Source organism: Notamacropus eugenii, chromosome 1 (genome assembly GCF_028372415.1).
Source record: "Notamacropus eugenii isolate mMacEug1 chromosome 1, mMacEug1.pri_v2, whole genome shotgun sequence".
Lineage (NCBI taxonomy): Eukaryota > Metazoa > Chordata > Mammalia > Diprotodontia > Macropodidae > Notamacropus > Notamacropus eugenii.
In genome coordinates this window covers 445,122,202-445,149,787 of record NC_092872.1, presented here as the reverse complement: position 1 = coordinate 445,149,787, position 27,586 = coordinate 445,122,202, and the positions used below count along the sequence as shown (strand labels likewise).

Below are 27,586 nucleotides of genomic sequence, written 5' to 3'. Positions count from 1 at the left end.
TCTTTTCCCCACCAATAACGTCCTGCTGATGATGTGTTTTAGCAAGTCTGAATACTGCATTCTCCAAAGAGTGAAACTTGGATGTGACCCAAGGATCAGTAAACAAAGGTATACTTGATATAAGTAGCCTGCAGCATAACACCAAAAAGATTTGCACAGAAGTGATTGAAAGATATTATCTAGTTCTTCTTTCACAACTTGACTAAGGTGGATATGTTTATATGATTATACATGTATAACCTATGTCCGATTGCTTGTCCTCTTGGGGAGCGGGGAGAAGAGGGAGATAGGGAGAAAAAAGCTTAGAACTCAAAATCTTATAAAAGTGAATGTTGAAAACCTTTTTTACATGTAATTGGAAGAAATAAAACGCTGCTTTAAAAAGAAAAACGCCAACAGCTTAAAAATAAATAGATACTTGATGGTTGAAAAATAAAGATGTCATCTCTAAGACATATATGATTACAAGATAAAGTGGGCTGATTGTGTAGTGAGAACGAGGGTAACAGGAAAATGCCTCAAGGGCTGTACTGGTGCCCAGGTAGCATTCAGTATCAAAATAAAGTCTTATCCCATCGATTGGAAAGGACGTGGAAAAGATATGACGCAAAAGATATGTGTATGTTGAGATCTGATCCTTTGAATGAGTGTAGATAAGATTTTTGCATACCCTGAAATATTGATTAATAGAAGGACAGACCTTCAAGCCAGATGGCATTTGAAAGAGGTCGTTTCACTTGGCAAGATCACACAGCAAGTAACTGCCTATGCTGCCCCACCCCACTCCAGCTTTCTTCCCCAAATGGGACTAGTCCTAACTTCCTAACCTCTAGGAGAATTCTGGAGGCTTGGAAGGGGAGAGGTTTTCCCAGCCCCACTGTTCCCTGTCCCAAACGAAGCTCTTTCTCTGAGAACGGACAATTTCAGGGGAACAGGAGAAGTAGTCTTTCTTAAAGGCTACCTTTTGGCACCACACTGCCCCCCCATATCAAGGAGAAAGAGGAAGCCCCTAGGTCCAATGACCTTCAGGCGCCCCTTTGTGGTCACATTTGAAAATAATCAGAGGACTTGGCTCAGAAGAAAGTTTAGGAAGTGTATGAAGTGGGGGTGGGGGGTGGGGAGGGGAGGTAGATAGTATTTGTGGGGAAAGAAATTAGTCCGGGACAACTGGGGTTCAGAAGGGTAAAGGTCTCTAATCAGACCTTTGTTGTGTCCTGGACCCCTTTGTCTGGTGAAGCCTATAGACGTCTTTTTAGAATGTTTTTAAATACATAAAATGAAACACCTAGGATTATAAAAGAAGCTAATTTTATCCAAATAATGTCTTTTTTTCCCCATCCAACTTCACCATTTCCCAAGATTAAAACTCTTGCTCTAGAAGGAGAAGAGAAGGAGCCAAAAAGAGGAGTCCCCTTGCTTTTAAACTGCTTTTGCTCACACTACCTGGCCATTCCCTCTCTCCAGGTAGATGACAAATTTCTATTTTTCCAAAAGTGTCAGACCTGCAATGGCTCCTTTCATCAGGTTTATGCAACCTGGATGTCAAGTGAGGGAGAGAGGGGAGAGGAGAGCTCTAAAGGTAAACTTCCCCGAAGGAGAGCACCACGGTCCTGATAAAAACTGAAGAAAGACCTGACACTCACAAGCAACATAAAACAGACCTACCCTTCCCCCCACCCTGGGTTTTCTCCTCTTGTTCTTTGGCATTAATATGAATCCCAGCCCAGAGCTGGTGGATCATTGGTCCCTTTTGTATCTCTAATGACCAAAGAGACCAAATTCTCTGTGAAATGAAGGGGTGAAGTTCAGTTACGTTCATCTCTAAGGTTCCTCCCAGATCCATTATTCTAGGTTCCAAAAACTGGTTGTTCTAAGGCACCACTCAGTCCTTACATTCTAGGAACCTTCTCTTGTCTCTAAATATTCTTTCTTTAAATGATTTCATCAGCTTCCATAAGTTTTAATTAATGTGATTCTCAGATCTGTAGTCTCTCTCCTGAGGTTCAGGTCCCACATCACAAGCTACCTATTGGATATTTCTAATTGGATGTCTTTTGGACCTCTCTAATTTATCATTTCCAAATCAGAATTCATTATCTTACTACTGTTCAGTACTTGAGAGGCAGGGCAGAAATTGTGTTTTTTTTTATCCTTGTAGCCCACATACAGTATGTGACACAGGTGGAATTTATGGCCAGATATTTCAATCTTTGTATTTATTTCCCCATTGTCTAGCACAGTCCCTTGCATTAAATAGATGTTTGTTGATTGACTGATTGATCTCATATTTTCATACTCTCAATTTACTTTCAACTCTTTGACTTATTTTTAGATCTATTTCAACTCAAGCATTCTGAATTGGGTTCTCTCCTAGTATTCTATATTCCAAGTTTCCATTAAGCTCTGGCATTCTATGGTCTAAGGCTCTTCCAACACTAACATTCTATGAAAGGAAGAAAAGGACACAGCAAAGAAAAAGTTCTCTAGCTCCTGTTTTATAGATCATCCAAATGGGGTAACACCCATTGTGAGGAAGGATTCCTTTTGGAGACCTGGGAACAGAACCAGTTGGGAAGTAATAATACTTCCCAACATTAGCTCTCATGTAACTAATATTTTGTAAAGCATTTTTTCACTTCAGTCTTATACAGTTGACATTATAACTTCGTGGAATTTAGAGCCAGAAGAAATTTTATAGACCAGCTAGCCCAACCCCTTATGGGAAACAAATGGGAAAACTAAGACCCAGGGAGGATAAGTACAGGTTGACCTAGAATCTAGGTCCTTTTATTAAGAGGATTTGTTCTGTGAAGTTTGGATTCAGTCAAAGGGAGGCACTTGAGGTTTTCCACCCCTGAGTCCTAGATGATTCCTTTCAACTCTAAGATTCTGCAAGAGATTTTCCCAAGGTCAAATGACTAGTTAGTAGCAGAGACAGGAATCTACATCCTCTGGCTTCATATCCCTTATGCAATGTTTTGTCTCATCAAGTCAATTTTTCAACACAAGCATTAGTCCAAGATAATATTGTGAATCAAATCTCAAATTCTGGGGTAGACTTCCTAACATTTTTAACTATTTAGAATAGTCAATATGTGAATTATGGTATGTGAATGTAATGGAATATTATTGCATTATTTAATATTTGAAATTACTGCACTGTTGACTTTAAGAACTCAAAATCTGTTAAAAAGTGAATGTTGAAAACTAAAAATAAATAAATCAATTGAGAAATAAGGAGTATGGTGAATACAGAAAAGCATGGAAAGATCTATGTGAACTGATGCAGAGCATAGTAAGCAGAGCCAAGAAACAATATACACAGTAGCTACAACAATGTAAACAGAAAAAAAAAACCACACACAAAAATAAAAAAAATTTATTGCAAAATTACAAAGAACTAGCATAGCCAGAAAGAAGAGATAAGAAAAGACCCCCTCCCACTACATACCACCTTTGTAGACGTGAGAGACCTACAAATATTGTCCATTGCATATATTTCCAGACTTTTTCAATATATTGATCAGCTATACTGATTTTTTTCTCTTATTTTTCCATCTTCAAGCAAAAGTGAGGTAACATATTGTCAGATATATTGTAAAGGAATTCTTGTCTAGGTACGGACTAGACTAAACAAGGTTCCTTCCTATTTGGATATTCTACAAATATTAAAATAGTTCCCATTTTCTAGAAGTTGAAACTGAGCCTCAGAGAGGGAAAATGACTGGTCAAGGTCACATGGTTGGTAAATGGTAGAACCAAGGACTCAAACACAAGTCCATTGTTTCAGAGATGAGGACCTGAAATGTTTTCCCATATCTCCAGGGCAGCTAAGCCTCCTCTTTTTCCTGACAGAGCAAGGAGATGGCTTCTGGCACAGACTCTAATCCCCGAGTAGTCTCTAAGAAAGGGTTTAGACATTCTTCTACTATAGAAGGATTGCCTTCTCAGTCCCACTAGAGGGAGCTCTGAGATCAGTTTTGGTCTTTGAGCTCCCAACCTACCTGATGTCCTACTTTGATGGTTTCCCAATGATGGGCTCAAGAAATTTTCGAACATACGGTGCAAATGTTAAAAACTGAAACAGGCCTTGGAGACTGGCTGTTTTAATTTCCTTTTACAGAAGAGGAAACTGAAGATCCAAGAACAGAAGAAACTTACCTAAGGTTGCCCAGTGAATAGGTGGCTAAGCTAGGATCTGTATTATGATTCACAGTCCAGAGTTCTTCCCTCAGTGTCCTCCATTGTTTCAAGTAACCCTTACCTCCACCCTCCTTCTTGACCCTGGACAGTTCTCCTCTGGCTGTCCCAGGCACGTTTAGCTGTGATGATGCCCAACTCAGGGCCCAATGCACTGCACAGTCCTTTGTAGATTAGAAATTATTGTATATTTTAAGGAAAGAAAATAATATCTAGAGTGATTTAAGGTTTACAAAGTAATTTTTTCAACTCTTAAGGAATTTTGAGGACAATTATCCCGATTCTTCAGTTAAGAAAACACATTTAAAGAAATGAAAGGACTTGCCCACAGTCTCACAACCAGAGTTAGAGCTATGGGTTTTGGGGAGAGGGTGTTCTTTTTGATTATTCAAGAAACATCTATGAGGTACCTACTATGTACGAGGCAAGAGAAAGTAGTGACAAAATGGATAGAGTGTTGGGCCTGGAGTCTTTCTGACTCAGTCTTCCTGATCTTGTCTTCCTGAATTCAAATTTGGCCTTAAACATTATCTGTGTGACCCTTGACAAGTCACTTACCCCTGTTTACCTCAGTTTCCTCATCTGTAAAATGAGCTGGAGAACAAAATGACAAGCCATTCCAGTATCTTTGCCAAAGAGTGAAAATAAAGAAAGGAAAAGAGAGGAGATAGAGATGAGTGAAAAGAAAGGAGAGATGTTAGAAAGAAGTGAGGGAAGACAGCAGGTCTTCCTGTGCATGGTGGACCAGAAGGGACCCATGTGACCAAGCTGGCCCTAATGGCTGCCAAATAAGGCTAGAGGGAGGCAGGAACATTCTGGTTTTTTCTGACCCCTGTGGCCCAGATCAGAGAAGAAAGCATGGAAAAATCTTCCCCCAACCCTGTGCCCTCCTTTCATATCAGACAGAGTTTTTGCCCAGGTTTATTACTCCTTCTTTAAAGCACCCAGAGAAGTAGAAATTCCAGGGTAATATGAAATAGTTACATGGCCTCAAGAGCAGAACAAAGGCCACTCTGATAACAGTTTCCTTTAAAAACAAACGATCCAACTCTGACTTCACCAAGCCCAGCCTCAACTGCCCTCCCTTCTTGCTCTAAGAAACCAATTCTTCTTCCAGAAACTGTAGTAACTGCATGGCTTGGCACTTGTGCCATGACGATCCAATTTTGGAATCAGGAGGCTAAGGGTTTGAGTTTTTTGAAAAATGTTTTTCCAAGTACATGTAAAAACAATTTTTAACATTCATTTTTTAAAAATTTTGAGTTCCAAATTCTCTCCCTCCCTCCCTACCCCTCTCCTTGAGACAGCAAGCAATTTTATATAGATTAAACAGTGCAATCATACAAAACATATTTCCATATTAGTTAAGTTGTGAAAGAAAGCACAAATAGATGAATGAATAAGTAAAAAATAGTATGTTTTGATCTGTATTCAGACTTCATGTATTTCTCTGAATGTAGATAGCTCTTTCCATCACGACTCTTTTGGAATTGTGTTGGATCATTGCATTGCTGAGAAAAGCCAAGTCATATAATCGTACAATATTGCTGTTCCTGTGTACAATATTCTGGTTCCACTCACTGTACTTTGCATGAGTTCATGTAAATCTTTCCAGGATTTTCTAGAAGCATCCTGTTCATCATTTCCAATAGCACAATGGAATTCCCATCACAAATATAAACAACTACTTACTGAATCATTGCCCAATTGATGGGCATCCCCTCAATTTCCAGTTCTTGTCAAGAGGCTAAGGTTAGGATCCTAGCTTTGTTGCCTGTTTCCTTTGTGACCTTAGGCAATGCCCCACTCTGGTCCTCAGTTTTCCTTTCTGTAAAAAGAGTGGATTAAACTAGATGATCTCCAAGGTTCCTTTTAGCTCTAGACCAGCTAAACCTTTGACTGTCTTTTTAAAAATATTTTTCATTTTTACTATGAACTTGAATTGTCAAAAGCCATTAGTATTTCAATATATAAAAAGCAAAAAGGAGTGCTTATGAAGTCTATGGCTTTCTTTAATGTATTTTGGTTTTGAAAAGTATATTCAGTTTAATAAAGTAGTAACAATATTGCTCTGTGTCCACTTTCTGAACCTCTGTTTTCTTTTTTGTATCTTTTAATGTCTTATTGATATTTTTGTCTTTTTTTCCACATTTCTGTCACTTTCCATTCACTCAACTCCCCGGTTTCCAAGCTCTCTTCACTTTCTGAAGCTCTTTCCCAACCCTTTATCTCACAACAACCTCCCCAAAGTCCTGTGAGTTGGGGATAATAGGTTTTATTATACTCTAGAAGAAATGGGAAAACTGAGTCCTAGAAAGGTGGAGTGACTTACCTAAGGTCAAATATTAAATTAATAGAATTACTGGGTGAGGAGAGCTATTGTACTATAGTTGTAGGATCAGAGGGACTTATGGTAAAGAGGTCTTGGTTCTAGACCCAGTTCTGCCTTTGGTGACCTTGGGTAAGTCATCTCACTTTTATAAGCCTACATTTCCTCAGTTATAAAATGCTATGGGGGAGAGGAGTGGAAGTGATGACCTCTAAAGTCTCCTCCAGTTCCAATATTCTATGTTTTGAAGTTACAGAATCTCAGAGCTGAAAGGAGTCTTAGAGATCTAACCCAGTCCTTAACTAAGCAGGGATTCCCTCCTAAAACATCTGTAGTTAGTAGTCATGCTTGAAGACCTCCACTGATGAGGAGCTCAGTACCTCCCAGGATAGCCCATACTATTATGGGAGAATTCAGCTTTTAAGATTTTCCTGATATCAAGTCAAATCTGCCTTTCTGGGAACTTCCCCACTCTATTCCTAGGTCTCCTCTCTGGGGTAAAGCAACACAAACATAAACCCCTTTTCACCCTCATAGGAGTGGTCAGTGAGGGCCCAGTCCTAGGAGCAGGTGAATGCAGAGAACTAGGCCCTTCTACTTGTTGCCATCACACATCTCCAGGAGGCTCATCAAAGATGGATACTCCCTGGACTGGGCCCTCATTGATTAACAAACACCCCGCTATCAACTTAACCATTTGATTTCTCCTTTGTATCAATTAACCAGTTAAAAATCAATTAGAATTTATAAGGGGATATTTATTGAAAGCTTTAGCAAGAATCAGAGTATGAAAACATCCCTTCAATTTAGATCAGACTCTGCCCCATGCCACCTCTGCCACTTGGGGGTGGGGTGGAGGGAACGTAATCATATTTGAAGTAGTTCTACAAAGCCTGTCTAAATATGATGTTGCCAATAGATAGTCACTCCTTTGCTTACAGGACTGGCTACGAGACTAATCCTTTACTGGCCTGGGTCAGGTAGGTCACTCATGCCCGGCTCCATCCTGGGCTCAGCTGCTGAACATCTAGTGACCTTGAGACCTTTAGAGATCTTACAAGTCCCTGTACCAAAGAAAAGAAGCAGTAAATAGCAGGTGACCCCATCTCAGACATAGGTTTGCTTAGGAGGCCTTGAGCAGAAAGGCCCAGTCAGAGGGAAGGGTATCTTTGGAACTCAGAAAGCTATCTCTAAACATCGTGATCAAAAAGAATGAAAAGGACCAAAGTCTGTTAGGGCCTTTTGAAAGCTTTTTTGACAGGCACCCAAAACTCCTCTTCAACACCATGCAGGAAGTAGCCAGGAAACTGTCACAGAATATCCACCTGCACATTCTCTGAAGTGAGCCACCCCCTCCTTTCCATTTAATCATGCATTTCTAGAAACAGGCTCACCAAATGCTAGTGCTTCCAAGACTGGGCCTTCATTGGCCAGTCTTCTCATTAAACACATAGCAGTCCTTCAAATAAATACTTAAAAGATAATATTTGTGTCCTCTCTCTTTCTCTCTCTCTCTCTCCCTCTCTCTCTCTCTCCCTTTCTCTCTCTCTCTCCCTCTCTCTCTCTCTCTCACACACACACACACACACACACACACACACACTCACATATGAGAATTTTTTTCTTTTCCAGGCTAAATATCCTCTCAGTTCCTTTAGCTGATTCTCATAGAATATCATCTTGATTCCTCCCACAATCCTGATTATCCTCTAGCTCTAGCCTGTCAATGTCATCTTTAACAATTCCATGCTTCAAGTCCCCTATCACTCCTAACATTCTATATTTTCAGATCCTCTCTCTCCAGTTCTAACATCCTACCTCTCTGTTAAAGTCAAGTCTTCTAACTCCCACTCCTCCCGATACTCCAGGCTGCCTTCCCAAAGCAAACTTCCCAGGAACCAAACATCATGTAAATTATGGCCCCTGGGACCTCAAAGAGAGGTTTTGTGAAATCCCCAAATCTGTGGGTTTTTTTCTTGAAGGGCATGGTAGGCCAAGGGTATGATGCTTCTCCACTGGACAGCAGGTGGCTCCCAATGTCCTAACACCAAGCCTCTCAGCTCAGCTCCCATACCCTCCCCACTTTCCTTCCTCCTCTGGTCTTCAGCAGGATCATAAATGTAGAGAATTGGAAGAAGCTTTAGAGATCATCTTCTCATTTTACAAACAAGGAAACTGAGTTCTGGAGAGGCCCTCTGAGGTCTACGTTTTCTGGCTCTGAAGGAAGATTTAGGCCCAAATAGGATGCTGGCTGGCCACTGGGGGCCAGAGTAGTTTGTAATTTTCCTGGGTCTGATGCTTTGCCCAGTCCTCCAAAACCATCATTTCCTGACAGTTTGGTTACCTGGCAATTTTCTACAACAGTCATATTAACATTCACATAGTTGGCTGAGAGATTCAGAGGATACAAAGTCTTGCTGTTTCATGTTTTTTTTAATTACAAAGAAGCTTTTGACTCAGTAGACTAAGACTGTCTTAAAGACCGGTGAAACAAAATGAGACAAACACTTTCAGACACGGCCAGCATGTGGATTTGTTTTGCCTGACTGTATTTATTTATTTCAAAGGAGGAATATTTTAGGGGGCTGGGGACAGGAGGAAAGGGAGGGGATTTAAAGAAATTTAAATGGTGGATGATTTGGTCTCAGGGAGGAAGAAGAAAGAAAGAGAGAGAAAAAGAAAGGAAGGAAGGAAGGAAGAAAGAGAAAGAAAGAAAGAACCACATGGGAATCATTTAAAAATACACAGGACGGAGTAGACAGAAGATCAGAAGGGAACAGAGGCAAGCAGGGCAGTGTTGGTACTTGCATGTTCAAATGGAATTTATTCCTTTTAAAAAACCAGGCTGTACCCAGTGAAGGTCCATGGGTTCATATGTAGTCTTTTAATTCTCTGTACTAGGAAATGTTCTTGCTTGTTGATGTTTGTCAAGTTTATTAGGATAATAAAAAAAAAAAAGGGAAAATGGTCTTTGCCAGACACAGCCTCCGCCAAGGCTTTCCCCCAATAACTTTTCTCATGCATATCTTTAGATTCAAATTCTTTGATTGATGCAACCATAGAGATGACTTTGTTCAATGATCCACTGGGTGTCAGCATCACCAGAAGCATAAAACAGAGAGAGAGATGAGCTCACTGAAGTTGTTTTCCTCTGCTATAATGTAGAGTATCCTGCACAAAGTCCAACTAGAAGGGGGTTTCCCTGTAGATTGTAGAGTGACAGATTTAGAGATGAAAGGGACCTTAAAAGTTCTATAGTCCGTCTTCACTTTATAGATGAGGAAACTGAGTCACAGAAGGAGGGATATGGCTTATCCAAGCTCTCACAGCAGTGTCAGCACTGGGATTCTAACGCTCTGGCTCCAAATGCAGTCATGTAATGATCAGAAGAGTGGATAGCAGAGGCTGCCCTGCACCATGCTGCTCCTCATAACAACAAATTGCTTCAGACCCCAGAACATCCCAAGACCTCAGTGAAATTCACAGGGTGTCATAAATGATGGACATAGACATCCACATTGGAAAGACCAAATGGATGAAGGTTATAATATGCAATTAGAAGGATAACTCATTGAATTAGTCCATCAGTAAATGGTGCGTAGTATTCCTGGACTTAGATTAAGAAAGATCTGAGTTCAAATCCTGCCTCAAGTATTTACTAGCTGGGGGATATTGGTCTTTTAACCTCTCAGCCTCAGTTTCTTGATCTGTAAAAATGGGGATAACTATAGCACTTTCCTTCCAGGGTTGTGAAGATCAAAGGAGAAATTGTGTCAAGTGCCTTGTAAACCTTGAAATCTTGAACACGCCCCCAGATGTATGGGGGTGAGGGTGAGGGTGGGGGCAGAGATGTGGAGCTCAGAGTTGAATGGGGAGGGAAGAGGAGAAGGAACAAGCTCCAGGCACTGTGCTAAGCACTTTTACAAATATTATTTCATTTAATTTTCAAAAAAACCCTGGAGGGAGCTGCTATTATTATCCTCATTTTACAGTTGAGGTTTAAGTGACTTGCTAATAGTCACACAGCTAATCAATGTCTGATGCTCGATTTGAACTGGGGTCTTCCTGACTCGATACCCAGCACTCTATTTGCTCTGCCACCTCACTGATTGGACAGGATCCCATTTAGGAAATTATGTAATGACTTTAAATTATCCCAAACTGATCCTTGCTGCCTACTCGCCCAACCACCCCTTGCATTTCTTCTTTCCTTTTATTGAAAAAAAAATCATTTAGAAAATGGTAGTTCATAAGGGACACATAAAGCAGAAATTAAGAAATACAAAAAGAACGAAAATGACTAATGTGACTTCATACGCACATAAAACCTAACATGCAGAAGAAGGCTCTCTTTGTTCCCTTGGTCTGTTTTCAAGAAACTCACCTGTGGGTATTGTATAATATTACTTTATAAAGTCACCCTCCCCTCATTCAGTCAAATGAATATAAAACTAAAAGAAAGTAGTCCTGCAAGTGAATGATGTTGTCCCCAAGTGTTTTGTCTTGAATCCCTAAAGGAGATAAAGAAAAAATTGATAAAAGAGTCAACAATAGGGGGAACAAGTCATAAAATAAGATAAAATAAAAGTATTGGTTGTGGTAGGAACCTATGGTGTGTAGAAGTAGATATGCAGGTCTAGTACAAAGGTGGAAATCTTATAGCTCTCAAGCAAAAACTCATTCCAAAGTTCCTTCATTAAATCCACCCTTTTTTTTTCTTCTCCAAATTACAGTTTGGAAACAGGCAGGCAAATTGAGTACAGCAGCCGTGCAGCTACAACCTGACCTAGCTAGCTAGAAGGGAGCTCCTAGTTCTTGGCTCCACATTAGGAAATCTTATCGATCCAGGAGGGGATAGGATTTCATGACAAAACATGAGACATTTTTAACATTCTTTATTTTATTCTGTTTTAGTTTGGGGCCTGCCAATTGTTTATTTTTATTTTCATTTTTTAAGAATAAGTATGTGTTTTATTTTCCATGGTTAGCAATTATCTCAGCACACTTAATTTGTATTTATTAAGTGCCTATCATATGCCAGACACTATGCTTAATAGTAAACGAAAGGCAAAAAAATCCAAACTCAAACAAGAAACTCATCGCCACCCCCCAAAAAATAGTCCCTGCTCCCCAGGAGCCCACAGTCAAAGGCAATTGTTTCTTGAAGTGATTATTTTATTTCTTCTCTCCCTTACCAGGCTTTTTATGGAGATTTTTAATCTCAGGTTTAGAAGACTCCATGACCAGGATCCCATTGTTATAAAAAAAAAAAAAATGTAGTGATGGATTTGGTGAACTCTGCTTTCCTCTGTGGTTTGGTTTCTTCAGTGATGCCTCAGGGTGTCCACGTCATCAAATTATTGCAAGTTGGATGAGCCAAAGAGCAGTTTGCCCCATTCCTGATAAAAGTTCACCTTGCACTAAGAGAAAGAGATGTATTTCATCCTCAGGATCTTCATCATGATGACACTTCAATGACCTCAAGTGTGCTAGAAAATTGGCCAAGTAGTCTCAACCCAAAGCCACAGTGGCAAAGAAGCAGTCAGCCATTAACCAGATCAAACTCTCCATCTAATTCTAGTTTTCAGAAGTACCTTTGGGGCTGAGTCATCCAAAATAATCCTTCAACGCTGACCCAAACCACATGTGGATTTTTCCAGATTTGTCTTTCATCTTCCACTTCTCCAACAACCTGCTCCTGTTGCTGCCAACTCACCCCATTGACTGACATCACCCCCTAAGCTGTCACTAGCTGCTTCATCTTATCCCCACACTTCTCTTTTTAAGCCAGTATTCTCCAGAAGCTCTTCAAATCATGGGATGCTCCAGTCTCAGAAAATACACCTGCAGGTGGCTCAAGAAGTCATGTGTGGTGTGGTGGAAAGATTCCTGGATGTAGAGCCAGGGGAGACTTGGGTTGAAAGTTCACCTCTGATACTTGCTAGCTGTGTGTCCCTTTTGGCCTCCATTTCCTTATCTGTAAAAAGAGATACTAATACATATAATATTTCTTTCAGAGGGTTGTTTCCAGGAACCAATAAGTGAATGTCTGTTGATTGCTCTGCAGGCTTTAAAACCCAATGTAAATGTTAGCTGTGATGATCATGTAAAGACAGATGGTGGGTCCAAGCAGGTTTCAGCCTGTTTCCGATGCTGAACTGGGTGTGAGGAGCTATTGTCCTTATTCGGAGGCAGCCTGGCTTTCCAGGGGGGCTGAGGTCTGGGAGAAGCTGGCCACCTGCTGTTCCCAGAAGGCCAGGCCTCAGAGATAAGTATCCAGCAGCTTTGGAACTTGCTGCTTCCTGCTTCCCTCTCTCCCCTTCCCAACCCCCAACCCCCTCGATCCTCATTACAGTCCCCACTGTCCCCTATGGGTTTGCCTTGTGGCCAAAAGCAAGGGATAGCAGATGGACGGCCTGAGTGCAGCCCTGGAAGCCATGAAATATTAAAAGGACTGAGGGAAGGACTCTGTGGAGGATTTATAGAGGGATGGGAACAATCATTGCCCAAGATGAGGATGAGAAGGCTTGGACGGGCTGCCATCTGCTCCACACCGATGAGATCATAATCCATTGAGGAATTGGAGTATTCGGCACTTAAATGGGGGGAAGGGGAGGCAGAGTAGGGAACGAAGTCCTGCAGGGGAAAGTAGGACCTTTAATGTGTGTTTGTGTGTGGGAGGTGTGTTCTGGGGAAAGAAGGAACCAGCGCTTGACCCTCCTCCCTAGGGCCTTGTCGTGGGGGTGAGGTGGGGGAGGCTGGCGGAGAGGACGCTGACCAGACCCTCCAAGGCCCCTCGACCCCATCTACCCTGGAATAACTCTCATCAGGAATAAGCATTCACATCAACAAAACCTTCAAGAGTCACAAAGCGTTTTCCCTCAGAAGCCGGATGAAGGATCATATTAATAATGAGAGCATTCCTTTCTAGAAGGCTTTCAAAGTTTACAAAGTACTTCCCTCCCAATTACCCTGCAAGCTAAGGTAGTGGAAGTATTGTTGTCTCCATTTTGCAGCTAGGGAAGTTGAGGTTCAGTTAAGGGAAGAGTCTCACAACCCCACAATTGACTCCAGGTCTAATCTTCTTTGCGCTCCAGTGGGTTAGAAAAAATAAGCCAGACACATCCTTTCTCCTTCCCAACCCCTAAAAGATCTCCTTGTCCCCAAGACCAGAACAACATCAAACGCTCTCCCTAGGACAGGCTAGTTTCACACCATGCTCAGTGCTACCATCTGGGCACATTTACACATAATCCACCCAAATCAGATCTTATCTTTGCTGAGAATGCAGTGGACATTTGGACTGGGCAGTGATTTCATTGGTAGGATGAACTTCCAGGTCAGGAAATTCCCTCTACCAATTCAGACTGTGTGTGTGCCTGATGACTCCACCCCAATTGTAATCTATAGTTGTTTATTGAAAATTTATAACGTTAGAGAGTAGCCTAGGACCCTGAGAGATTAAGTGACTTGCCCAAGGGGATCATCATCCCTATGTGTCACAGGTGGTACTTAAACCCAGGCTTTCCTGATTCAGATACTGGTGTTAGATTTCCTTTCCAAATCTCAACTATTTTTCATGAACCTGTGATTCTATTCAGATTGCAACCCCTCTGTGACTTCATAGATGGTGTTTGAGACTAACTGTGATTGAAAAATTCATCCAAAAATGTGATGAGGCCCTTTGAATTTACCTAGATTGGTCCTAGGTAAAAACAAAATGAAAGCAGGCACCCTGCCCATCAAGTACAGTTGAAGCCTTTGAAGTTTGAATAGACCAGGCAGAACTTGTTCAGCTCTTGTGTTTGTCCTGGACAAACCATGAGGACCATGACATCAGGGAAATGATGATACACTTGCAGTTGACTTTGATTTGAGTGAGAAAGGGCTGTGCAAGGTTACCAGTCTCACTTTCTCCTCCAGAGCTATCTGGGTCCAGTGGCCAGATATGCATCAAAACGATTGGAGATAGCCCAGGATGCAATGGGAAACCCTGGCCCTTTTAGGCTGAGGCTCTTTCAGGTTCGCACTCTGAGTGAGGGGATGCTTATTCAGTGAATAGACCAAGGTCAGCTCTAGAACCAGGTGTACATCAGAGTAAGGCATTAGTGAAGAATGATATTCAAAACCTAGAACTATTATAGAATCCTAAATGACCCAAGAACATAGGATATCAGAGCTGGGAATGACCCCAGAGTGTAGAATTTCAGAGTTAGGAAGGTCCCTAAAATGTGAGAATGTCAGAGCTAGAAAGGACTCAAGAATATAGAAATATCAGAGCTAGAAGGGACTTGAGAACATAGAATGTCAGAGCTAGAAAGGATCATAAAATGTGAGAACCTCAGACCTGGAAAGGATATGAGAACTTCAGATCTGGAAAGGATATGAGAACATAGAATGTCAACCTTGAAGGAACCCAAGAACATAGAAAGTTCAAAAGCAGAACTTTAGAGCTAGATGCAATCCAAGAGATTTCAATTTAATCCTCTTGTTTTACAGATGAAGAAACGACACCTCTCTCTCTGGATTGGGCTTGTAAAGAAGTTTAATCTGAAAGCAGAATGGCAGAGGACATACCAGGTGGCATCTCAGAGTTCAACCAAATCAGGGCTCCTCCTGATTCTTGGATCATAACCTAAGGGTCATTCTTGACTATCCCTTTTGATCTCCCACCATCCCTCATCTAATTCATAGATAGATCTCATGGATTCAGCCTCTCTGATAATCCTCACATTGACCTCTCCTCTACGCTAAAACAGCCACCACCCAAGATCAACCCTCTTCACCTCTTCTCTGGAGTACTATAATAGCCTTCTTTTTTAAAAAAAAAAAAAAATTGTTTTTAGTTAATAATAATTAATTTTTCCCATTACCCTGGCAATTATTGAAGAAAGAAAAACAAAAACCAAACCAAAAAACAAAAACAAATATGTGACAAATATGCATAGTCAAACAAAACACATTTTCACCTTAACAGTATCCAAAATGCATATCTCATTCTACACCTGTAACAGCCTTGTCCTTGATTCCTGCTTCTATCTCTTCCCTCTCTCATCCTATACATAGCTGCCCAAAAAACGTTCCTAAGAAACATGCTTGTGTCACTCTTCCACTCAAAAGCCTTCTATGGCTCCCTATTTCTCTTAGAATAAAATATAAATTTCTCAGCCTGGCATTTAAGGTCCTCCTTAATTCAGCTCCTACCTTCCTTTCCAGCCTTATCTCTTTCTTTTTCTTTTTTGTTTTGTTTTGTTGTGGGTTGTCATTTTTTTAATCTGTGACTTTATTGGTATAGGGAGTTCTCTATAAGGAAATTCCTACCCACACAAACCTACAATTGTTCTGCAGTTTGAAGGCTTAAGGAGTTGCTTAGGATGCTTGTGTCACATGGCCAAGATGTGTCAAAAACAGGACTACAATCTAGGTCCTCTCATCTCTATCCATTACCTCTATTTCTCTCCTTGTCTGAACTCTGTGTTCTAGTCAATGTTGTCCCCCACTCAACACTCCATATCCTGCCATCCTCCAAGCCTAGAATGTATCGCCTCCTCTCTTCTCCTGTCAAAATCCCCATCCTCCTTCAGGCCTCCTCCCAGGTGCTACCTCCTCCATGAAGTCTTCCCTGACGACACCCACTTGTTAGTTTTTTCTCCTTCCTCCCTTTGTGAGCATGCTGTTTCCCCACAGAAGAATGTAAACTCCTCGAGGGTAGGGAGAATCTGCTTGATCCAAGATTAAGCAACCACTTAGTGTTTGTGGAATGGAATTGAATCCCACCCTCCTGGCTCTCTCCTCTGGGGTGACAGAACTCTTGTCTTCTATATTATGCAACTGGATTTAAAAACTTAATTACCTGAGTACAGGATAGGGAGAAACGGCTAGACAGTTTGAAAAAAGATCTGAAGATTTTAGTGGTCAACAGTGTGTCACAGAAACCAAAATAACTAACACAGTCACAGCCTGTACTAATGCAGTGAGGATGTACTAATGCACTAGGATAGAGTGAACACTGGTAATGGAATCTGGAAGACCTGAGTTCCAATATGGCCTTAGACACTTACTAGCTGTGTGATGTTGGGCAGATCACGTCTGTCTGCCTTAGTTTCCTCGTTATCATAATAGCACCTACCTCCCAGGGTTGTTGTGAGGATCAAAGGACATAATATTTGCAAAGCACTTAGCATGATGATGGCACATAGTGGGTGCTTAATACATGCCTGTTCCCTTCCCTTCTCCAAGGAAGGTATAGTACGCCAAACAAAAAGGGAGATAGACAGTCTTGCTGTCCTCTACCCTGCTCAGGGCACAACTGGATTATTGAGTTCACACATACCACATAATAGAAAGGACATGGCCCAGTTAGAGAGCATCCTGAGAAGGATGACCAGGATGAGAGACGGAGGCCAAGAGGCCAGGCCTTACAAGGATTGGCTAAAGAAATTGAAGATGTTCAGTCTAGAGAAAAGAAGACCTAAGGGAAGACCTCAAGGGCTGCTATCAAGTCTTGGAAGAACTGTAATACAGAGTATATTATAGATATATAGAATAATATAGAAGACAAGAGTTCTGTCACCCCAGAGGAGAGAGCCAGGAGTTACCAGTACAAACTGCAAAAGCATGTTTAAGTTGAATGCATGAAAGAAAAAAACATGGTAATATTTAGAGCCATCCCGAAGTGGAATGGGCTGCCCTGGGAAGGAGTGGTTCTGTTCACTGGAGAGTTTTCATTTGGAAGGTGGATTATGGGTGCTCAGGAACACAGGAAAGGCAATCATTGCTCACATGAAGCATGGACCAGAGGACCTTCCAACTCTGGGATTCTGGGGTTCTGTCACACTCAAAACACTACCCCTTTTCTCTTTTTTTCTTTCTCTCCTTTCTCTGTCTCTTTTTTTTCTGTGTTTCTCCTATCCCTGTCCCTCTCTTCTCTCTGTCTTCCTCCTTCTCCTCTCTGTCTCTCCCCTCTCTTTCTCCTCTCTCTGTCTTTCTCTCATCTCTCTCTTTCTCTGTGTGTATCTCTCTCTGTTCTCTCTGCTGCTGGCAGAAGTCACAACAACCTCCCTCATCTCACTAAGTGGGAGGTCCTGTTCTGAAGGCTTTAGTTCTCAGGCTCTTAACCTGTTTTTTTGTTTGTTTGTGGGGTGTGTGTGCGTGTGTGTGCGTGTGTGTGCGTGAGAGGCAGAGGGAGAGGGAGAGAGAGAGCCTGAGAGAGACAGAGTGTGTATGTGTGTGTGAGAGACAGAGACAGAGACAGAGAGAGAGCGCCTGAGAGAGACAGAGTGTGTATGTGAGTGTGAGAGACAGAGGGAAACAGAGAGAGAGAGAGAGAGAGAGCCTGAGAGAGACAGAGTGTGTATGTGTGTGTGAGAGACAGAGACAGAGGGAAACAGAGAGAGAGAGAGAGAGAGAGAGAGAGAGAGGGAGAGAGAATGGTGACCTTTTCAGCAGTGTGAAGTCTACCCTTTCCCACAATACTGTATAAAATAAAACACACAGGCTTACCAAGGCCATCAACTGCGGTGAAATGCAGCTCCTAAAATATTGAAAAAGAGCAAGGTCAGAGACCCCAAGTGAAGACCCTTTGCCCTAGAACAAGCTTTACAATCCTCCCCACCCCCAAGCTCTGGCCTTGGTAAGCAGAAACCCAGAAAAATGCCATCCCCAGCTCGCGCCTTCCTTCTGTCTCGGAAAGAGATGAAATGGATCCTTCTCGGATTTGCAGTCAGTTCTGGGCACAGGGGAGCGAGCAGCCCACCAGTGGAGCCAGGGTCGGCCTCAGCAGCCCCAGGCCTCCTGTGACTGCCAGCACTGAGGTGGGAGGAGCCAGGCCTAAAGATGTTTGAACTAGGCCAGGAAAACGGGGAAGAGAAGGTGGAACCCGAGCCTGGGAGGCGGGAGCCGTAAGCTCGGATCCCAGCTCTGCCCCCCGCTTGCCGTCTGACCTTATAAACTGCTTGTTTTCTCTGGCCCTGAACTTCCTCTTCTGTAAAATAAAGGAGCTGGACGTCACTAGAGGATCTCTAAGCTTCCCTGGCTTAAAGTTCTGTGGTTTAATTGTGGGCACTGTCAGAGTCAGTGAATGTGGGGGTGCGTTTCCATGAATTTCTTTTTCTTTTGGGTATTCTTTGTCACCTGCAGCTAGGTGGATAGGGTAATGAGCCTGTAATCACGAAGACCCGAGTTCAAATCCGACATCAAATACTTCTTAGCTGTGCGACTCTGGGCAAGTCATTTTCCCTTGTTTGCCTCAATTTCCTCATCTGTAAAATGAGCAGGAGAAGGAAATGGTAAATCCCTCCAGGATCTTTGCCAAGAAAACCTCAAGTTGGGTCATGGAGAATCAGGTACAACAGAAATGACTGAACAACAACTCTTTGTTTTCAGAGATGGTTTGCTGTGTAGGGAAGAGGGGAGGACATATTCAGAAATGAAGCGGGGTGGAGGAGTGGGGATGGAGGGATGGGAAGGTAGAGGAGGGGGACATCTCCATCTGTAGGACCCAAGATCACCCCCATTACAAATGTAAAAAAACCAAAAACATTCTAGGTTTTGGCATCTTGTTATAAGTTGCCTTAAGGTTTTAACACTTTGTAGTTGTACTGGTATAGTGGAAAGATTTGGAGTCAAAAGAAATGAGTTGGGTAGACTTAAATTAGATATGACCTTGGGGGAAGTCACAAACTTTTCGGACCTCAGTTTTCTAATTTGTAAAATTGAGATACTAGTGGTTAGCATTTCTATAGTACTGTACTATCTCCATGATAAGGATGTGGAGACAAAGCGCTTAAATGTCTTGCCCAAGGTCACACATCTAGTAAGTAGCTGAGGCTAGATTTGAACTCAGGTCTTCCTGATTGCAGATCCACCTAGATGCCTCAAGAATCCTTGCCATATGTACTTTGCATGGTTGTTGCAAGACAAGCATTTTGTAAACCTTATGTATGCCATGAAAAATGAGAACCAGCATCCTTAGGTCAGGCTCTGTGTTGGCCTCAGTTTCAGCTTCAAGGAACTGAGGTTAATAAAACCTACTCTGCCTCCCTCTTAGGGTGGTAGCTGTGAGGTTAACAATAGCTTTAACAAGATAGTGCCCTCATTAAATGTCAAGTGCTAGACACAGGTAAAGTATCAGAGTTATTATTTAGTCTGAGCAAAGGCCTACAGGATGGTCCAATCACAGTGTCTCCTTGAACCACAAATGTCCCTAGAGGGCCCTTAAACTTAACATCCCTCCTCAGTTATGCCTCCCTCCCCCCTCCCCAACCATCCACCACCAGCAATGGCTGTTAAATAAATAATCCATTAACAGGTTTCTCCTCCCTAGAATTGGTTGCACATCTATTAATCATGTTGTAAGAGATAGAAATCACCTCCCAAGGCCCAGTTACAAGATAAGGGCTGCCCACAAGATGCTGCTCCCTTGACTTGCCAGTTCCTGGCAGGGTTGGGGAGGAGCCTGAGGTCAGAACCTGGCTCTGAAGGCCTCAGCTGGCAGCCTGATTTCCCCTGGGATCAAGGCTAAAGGCGTTTCCTCCCCTGGAGCCACTTACTTTCTAATAAGTTTTTTTTTTTTTTATATGACACCTCAATCTGTATCTCCTTTTCCAGGGACTACCCATCAAACCAGCTTCAAAGTATGTCCACAGTTAACTTCTTCATCCATGAACACTTGAGAAGGTTGGCCCTGAAGGGGATCTTTTCTTATGAAAGTGAGAACATGAGATGTTAGAACAAACTTTTAGGGCTGAAGATTACCTAGTCCAAATCAACCCCCTACATCCACATCCACATCCACATCCACATCCACATCCACATCCACATCCACATCCACATCCACATCCACATCCATATCCACATTCACATCCACATCCACATACGTCCACACACACATCCACACACATGCACATACACACATGCACATACACACATGCACATACACACACATACACATACACACATTTTGCAGATGAAGAAACTGAGGCCCAGAGAAGTCAAATGATTTGCTCAATGTCACGCAGCAAATTTGGGACAGATAAGGTAGGGTCAGCACTAGACCTCTGAATTCGTTTGGTACAGAAAATTCCTGGGCGGGGAAACCACCTCTGCTAATGTATGCAAGCCGCCTTCGCTGCTACTGATAATCCCAAAGAGTTGATCAGAGCAGTGGCATCAAACTCCAGTAGCAACAGATCCGTGGGGGCTGCCAATAATGACTTAGAAAACTATCTATCAACATTATCTATGATGTCCTGTATTTTTATTTATTTTGTTAAACATTTTCCAGTTATATTTTAATCTGGTTCTGGCCTTGCTTGACTTGTGGACCCTCAAGTTTGCCATCTCTGGCTTAGAGTACCGAGAGAGTGACTTATCCAGGGTCACAGAGACAGTAGATGTCAGAGACAGGATTTGAACTCAAGTCTTTAAGGGAAGTTCTCTCTCCCTTACACCATTGCTGCTTCCCTACCCTCTGGATAACCCACAAAAAGAATGAGATAATTGCATTTTGACCAAACTGAGCTTGGGTCCCCCTAGGGTTTTCTAGGTTAAGGTCTGAAGTTTCCCCAGACCTAGGCCTCCTGATCCACTCTCCCTCAGGTCTCTCCTTGAACCAGTTCCCCTACACCTTCTTCCATGTCATGCAGTTTGGACTTACTTCCTAAGAGAGCAACCTGGTAGGTGACCTCCTCCTTCCTGTCCATGCCTGGAGGGATGGGCTAAAGTTGAAACTGGGTGGATAAGTGGTGGGACTTCTGGGTTTTCCCTTCCCCAATGCCGTGCTCCCAAGGTAAGAATGATAGCTCCCTGCAGTGGCGCCACTGGAGTACACTTTCTAACCGGATTTGGAAGAGCTCTCACTCTCTGGGCTGTCTGACTGCATCAAGCCAGCTGTATCATTTCCCTTTAAATTATTCATGCACCTTTCTGCATCCCCCCTCCCTTCTTCTTTTCCCTCCCCCTCCCCAAGGGCTGAACCCACAGGGTTGTTTTTTGCAGGCCTGTCAGAATTTTTTCTGCTGACTTTTTTTTTTAAGCTCTGCTGGCCTAAGAAAGACCCTGAACAATTTTCCCTTCTCCAGGATTGGGCCAGTATAGTGTGGCACAAAAAAAGCTGCACTGTGCCAGACCACACACACGGCCTGAGTGTTCAGGTGTCCCTTTGGTCCTTGAGGTGGCGAGAGCATGATTCTTGGAATCAGCAGATCTGAGTTCTAATCCTGGTCCTGACTTACTAGCTATATGACAAAATGACTTTACTCCTCTGGGGCTCAGTTTGCTCATCTATAAAATGGGGATAGTAATGCTTGTATTATCTGCCTCACAGAGTTGTTGGGAAGAAAGTGCTTTATAAACCTTAAGCACTACAGAAATTTAAGTTTCTATCGTGATTGTTCCATGAGCTTCTTGACAAACCTCTAAAGACTGAAGAGATTGATTGGAAACTAGCAAAGTATTGCATCTTTGCTTCCTGATGGAGAGAAGACCAAGCCCAGAGATTCTGCGACACCCTGTCCTTCCTGCCCACACAAGCTCTACCCTCCCCTGCCCTCCACTGCCCTTCAAGGGATGCTGAGATACAGGAAGAGCAGACAGTACTGCTATGAGAAGGCAGTGTTTCTGTGCAGTTATCTAAGGAGGAACTGGAGAAACGTAACCACCAAAGCAGGTCATGATGGCTGAAATTTCACCTTTGTGCAGTCTGTGATGTTTGCTATGTTGGATGATATTATGATCCTATGTCTGAATCATCTGGGTTCTGGCATATAGGACCTTAGCATCAGAAGGGATGCTGGAATATGGAATGTTAGAACATAGAATGCCAGGGCTGGGAAGGACCTTAGAATATAGAATATCATGACGAAGAACAGAAAATGTCAGAACAGGGTGGGGCTTCAGACATCACCCATCTAATGCAGCAACCGCCTCATTTTATGGAGGAGAAAACTGCCACCCAGGGAGGAGAAGTCACGCAGTTATTGGCACAGTCAGCTCTAAAGCCTGGATTTCTCCTTCCTCTGGTCCAGTCCTCTTTCCACTGCATCACGCTTTCAGCTGGGCTTTTATCCAATTGAATCTAGCAACAGAAAGATATAGACTTACTTCCACTGTCCTAATTCTCCTTCTCTGAGATAACCAGACAAGTTGTGCTCCCCATGGCATCAGAAGAAGAGCCAAAGGATGTTGACGCCACTTTTATTTCAGTCCCAACACCTCAGGGCCCCGGCCTCTTTCTCATTCAGCCATCGTTTGGCAGGAAGCTGGAGTTGGTGGAAACTTTCAGCTCCTGTCAGGGTATTTATAGCTATGTTCTCTCAAGCAGTTGGGAGGTTTTTTGGCTTTTTTTTTTCCAGTTTCATATAATTTTGCACCCTTCACAGTAACACAAGGTTTTTTGTTGTTGATGTTTTAAAAAAAGAAAAAGCGGAAATAAAAAAAGGCATATGGGAAGATGCAGAGAGGAAGAGACTGGCCTTTACCTTTGAGGTAGAGACAGACTGCAAAAGGTGGGCAGGCATGGGGGCTAGCAAGGTTGGAAGGTGAGATGGAATGGAGCTGTATCTCAGACTGGTTTGGTTCATCTCCAAGAAGATCCCATAGCTCTTTCTTAACCCAGTTTTTAACTTACCTGGCACTGAGGTAAAGAAAAGGATACCAGGAGGGGGGCCAATAAACTAGGAGATTTTCCTTTTCTAGACCACATCTGGGAAAGGAGCTCAGAGTGTGAACAGGGAGCCAGGGCCAGTGAGTTGGGGGCTTAGGGACTAATTCCTGGAGACAGCCTTGGAAGTTGGAAGTCAAGAACCAAGGGGAAGAACCTTGACATAGGAGACTAAGGCCCTGAAGTTCATGGTCTGGGGTTTGATTGGATATTAGGATGAGACACTAGGATCAGAGAGAGTTCAGGGGGGGCTGGGATGACAGAGATTAGAGGTCAATTGAGGGCCAAAATCCTAGAAGCCAGCAACTGAGTGTCAAAGTCAGGATCAAAATTCCAAAGCATGTTACCTTACTCCAGTAGGATCTAAGATCAACATAATAATTCCTGAAACCCAGTGATAACAACTGAAATGTAGCTCTTCATCTAAAATTTAAAAAGTTTCTATTTGAAAACTAGTCAAGGGAAACATTGTCTTCCTATATGGTACAGTACAGAGACTATCAAACTTTTTGGTCTCCGGACCTCTTAATACTCTTAAAAATTATTGAGAATCCTTGCAAGGAACTTTTTTGTTTGTTTATGTGGTTTTTATCTTATGATATTTGTCATATTGGAAATTAAAAGTCTTAATATTATCATGAAAATAATTTTGATCTCACTGACTGCCCTAAAAGGGTCTCAGGAACTCCCTGAGGTCCCCAGGTCCCACTGGGGAGCCGCTAGATAGTGTAAAGAACACTGGAATGCCTGCTAAGAGCAGCAGTTAGAAGATGCTGTGAACAGAGAACTGTACCTGCAGTCAGGAAGACCTGAGTTCAAATCCTACCTCAGACACGTACTAGTTCTGTGACCCTGGGCAAGTCACTTAACCTCTGTTTCCTCATCTGTAAAATGGGCATAGTAATAGTGCCTCTCTCATAGGGTTATTGCCAAGATCACATGAGATATCACAAATCTTGAAGTGCCATATAAATGCTAGGTATTCTTTTCTCATCCTGGTTCTGTGAAGTACCATTACTGTGATCCTAGTCAAGATAATTCCCTGTTCTGGGCCTCAGTTCCTTCATCTAAAAAATGTTTAATTTTACAGACTCTATGGTTTTTTCCTGCTGTTATCTTCTGGGTTCTAAGGGTCATCCTAGCTCTGATGTTTTATGTTCTAAGAACCATCCCAAATCTGATGTTTTATGTTCTGAAGTCCATCCAGCTCTGATATTTTATGTTCTAAGGTCTCTTTCAGCTTTAAAATTCTATATTCTGTGGTCCCTCCTACCCCACTCCTTTCCATAAATCACCCCTTACCAACCAAAACCTGTCATATATACAATATTTGCAGAGCACCCACTTGAGAAAACATGGTTATTTATAAACTACCAGGAAGCCTCTAGGAGGGTGGGAGACTGCAGCCTAACAAAGGATCTAGCTGAGAGGGAGCTCTATTTTTGGGGGGAAGCTATAGTCTGAGGCATACTCCCATCTGGCCATTGGCTGGGGAAGTGAGTATGAACGATTTAGCAGGAGTCAGCCTCTTTCCCATCATTCAAATCCCCTCTTTCCTTATTTAATCAACAAGTTTACATTCACTATTATGCTCTTAATGCGTGTCATCATCCCCTTTCTACAGATGAGGAAACTGAGGTGCAGAGAGACGAAGCTACATGCCCAAGACCAAACAGCTGGGAAATGCAATGGAACATAGTGCAAAGAGCACTAGAATTGGAACTAGGAAATCCGGGGTCAAGTCCTGGTTCTGCCACTAGCTGTGTGACTTTGGACAATTCATTCTACTCTAAAAGTCTCAATTTCTTCGATGGTAAAAGGGGCTAATAATAACACCTACCACTCAGACTTGCTGTGAGGGCCAAATGAAAAATATTTGCACATACTTACTGACATACAGTAAGTACTTAATAAAGACTTCCTTTTTTTTTCCTTCCTTCTTTCCTTCCTTTCTTCTGAATGTATGCTCCTTAAAAGTGCAAGGTTTGATTCATTTTTGTCTTTGTAACCTCAGCATCTAGCACAGAGTCTGGCACCCTACTAAGCACTTAATAAATGCGTGCTGATTGATGAACTGATCTCTAAAATGGGAAGAACAATTCCTGTCCTGCCAAGCTCCCGGAGCTGTTGTGAGAATCAGATGAGATAATGGTTGTAAAAGCACTTTGTAAAGCACTATACACATGTGGATTATTACTTATGCTCCTGAAAAGCATACAGATTAATTCCTCCATTGTACATTTGTCACGCTGAGTAAAGAGAGAAGTAGAGAAATGTAGCTCTTTACCCAAAGAGCATTATCCAAAACTCTTTACCCATTTAATCAGAACAATTCCGTTGTGACTGAATTTCTTTTGTTGCCCTGATTTCTTGTATTTCCTCCTGGGACGGAGGCAATGAACGTGGTGACAAATGAGTCAAAGACCATTCAAAGTTGTCCAAGAGTGAACACATTCAGCATAAACTAAGATTACTAGTCTAGAGGCAGATCCTGATTTCTAGAAGCTAGCACTCTGGATCAGAAGACACCAGCCATAGATTAATGACCATTTGGGGGGGGGGGGGGTAGGGGGAGACAGGAGGGCTAGTTGGTTTTTTTTTAAATCAAGCCTGTGGTTTCAGTGGGGGTAGAGAAGTTCCAGTAAGGAGCTCCCACCAATGCAGGTCAGCACCTGCTCTGTCGCTGTGTCTTAGAGTGTTGCCTGGGGGCCCTGAGGGGTTCAATGATATATTCAGGGTCACGGAGCCAGAATGTGCCAAAGATGGGATTTGAACCCAGGCCTTCTTGGCATTGAAATGAGCTCTGTAGGAAGCTAAATGACACAGTTGATGGTACAGTGGAGATGGCACAGGAAGACTAGAGTTCAAATCCAGCCTTAAACATTTATTTAAAAGCCATATGACCCTGGACAAGTCTCTTAACCCCTATCTGTCTCAGTAACTGTTAAATGGGCATAACAGTGTCTACCTTACGGAGTTGTAAAGATCAAATGAGATAGTATTTGGAAAGTGCCTGGCACATAGAAGTGCTTAATAAATGCTTATTCCCTTCCCCCTCACTTTCTGAGCACTACACTACTCTGCCTATAGAATGGTGGTTGTACTATTAATATTATTGATTAATATTGTTAATCAAGTTTCTATAGCAATTTACACAAAGCATTTTACATAAATCGTCCCATTTGATTCTCATAACAACCCTGAGCTTGACGATGACTGTGAGGACATTGCCAGCCTGTAGTAGTATAGTGGAGTGGGCAGAGTCCACTGTTTTGGTCTTAGTTCTAATCCCACATCGGAAATTTACTAGTTTAAGTCAGTTAATCTCTCAGAACCTCAGTTTCCTCATCTGCAAAATGAGGATAATTATTCTTGCACTATCTACCTCACAGGGTTGTTGAAATGAAAATAGTACGTAAATACGGTGGTGTTATTGTTGTAGCTGTTACAGAAGAGGACACAGAAGCCCTGAGACGGGAGTCAACTGGCCAAAGTCACCTGACTAAAGTGACAGAAGCCAGGACTTGTGTCCAGACTTCCTGATTCTTAACCTAGGGTTCTTTCTGGACTAGGGAATGACATTCCTTCAGATTTTCTCCCAGAGATGGGGCTGACTTGGGCCTATTAGTGGGATAAACCCTGAGGGGAGGAGAAGGAAAGATCCTTAACTGTGGGCTGGGGGTCTGGCAGGCTTACCTATTTTGGCTCATCTGGATTTTTCCTCCTTGACAACACCATAAGCATACTCTAGTCAAGTCACTTCTCTCTGTGGCTGTTTCCTCATCTTTCAAATGAGGCACTTGGGCTATCTGACATGAAAATCCTTTTCCAGCTTCAAGGCCTTATCATCCCATGACTCTCTTGCCACCATGATCTGAAATAAATTGGATTTTACCCAACAGAGACCAGGCCATGGGCAAAGTGGGTATTTTGTGCACTCCCTACAGGGAAGACCAAGATGAGGTAGGCATTGTGCCAACAGGTACAAAACATTTGAGGTGTTTCTTGGGCAGCTGGTGGCAAGGTGAAAACAATAGTAACCATTTCCATGGAAATCTGGCACAGATAGACTGAAGCTGGTACTCTCAATTTGGTTTCAAATCCCAGGTCTGCCTTCCTATATGACCCTGAGCAAGTGATTTTGATACTCTGAGCCAGTTTCCTTATCTATAATGTGGGGGCTTAGATGATCTTAATCTTCTATCTCCCCTTTTCTCAGCTCACCCAAACACCTCCCTTTCTTCTGTCCCATCCCCCAAGGATTCATGCTGGGAAACTCACCCAACCAGTTGACCTAGGGAGAAGAAGAGAGGAGAACCTGCCATTGTTCGCAATCTCTCCTGGCACCAGATAAAGATACAGAGGTTCGTAGATTGCAAGAGGTGGAAGGGACCTTA

The 27,586-nt window shown here is 42.5% G+C and overlaps 1 long non-coding RNA gene across 1 annotated transcript; it reads right to left on the bottom strand.

Moving 5' to 3' along the window:
- Positions 1 to 9,488: 9,488 nt before the first annotated feature.
- Positions 9,489 to 27,130, bottom strand: LOC140519139 (uncharacterized). The gene is made up of 3 exons (XR_011972105.1): positions 26,886 to 27,130; positions 18,032 to 22,604; positions 9,489 to 12,506 (listed from the first exon to the last, which is right to left on the bottom strand). It is a non-coding gene; the product is annotated as an uncharacterized lncRNA (long non-coding RNA).
- Positions 27,131 to 27,586: the final 456 nt, after the last annotated feature.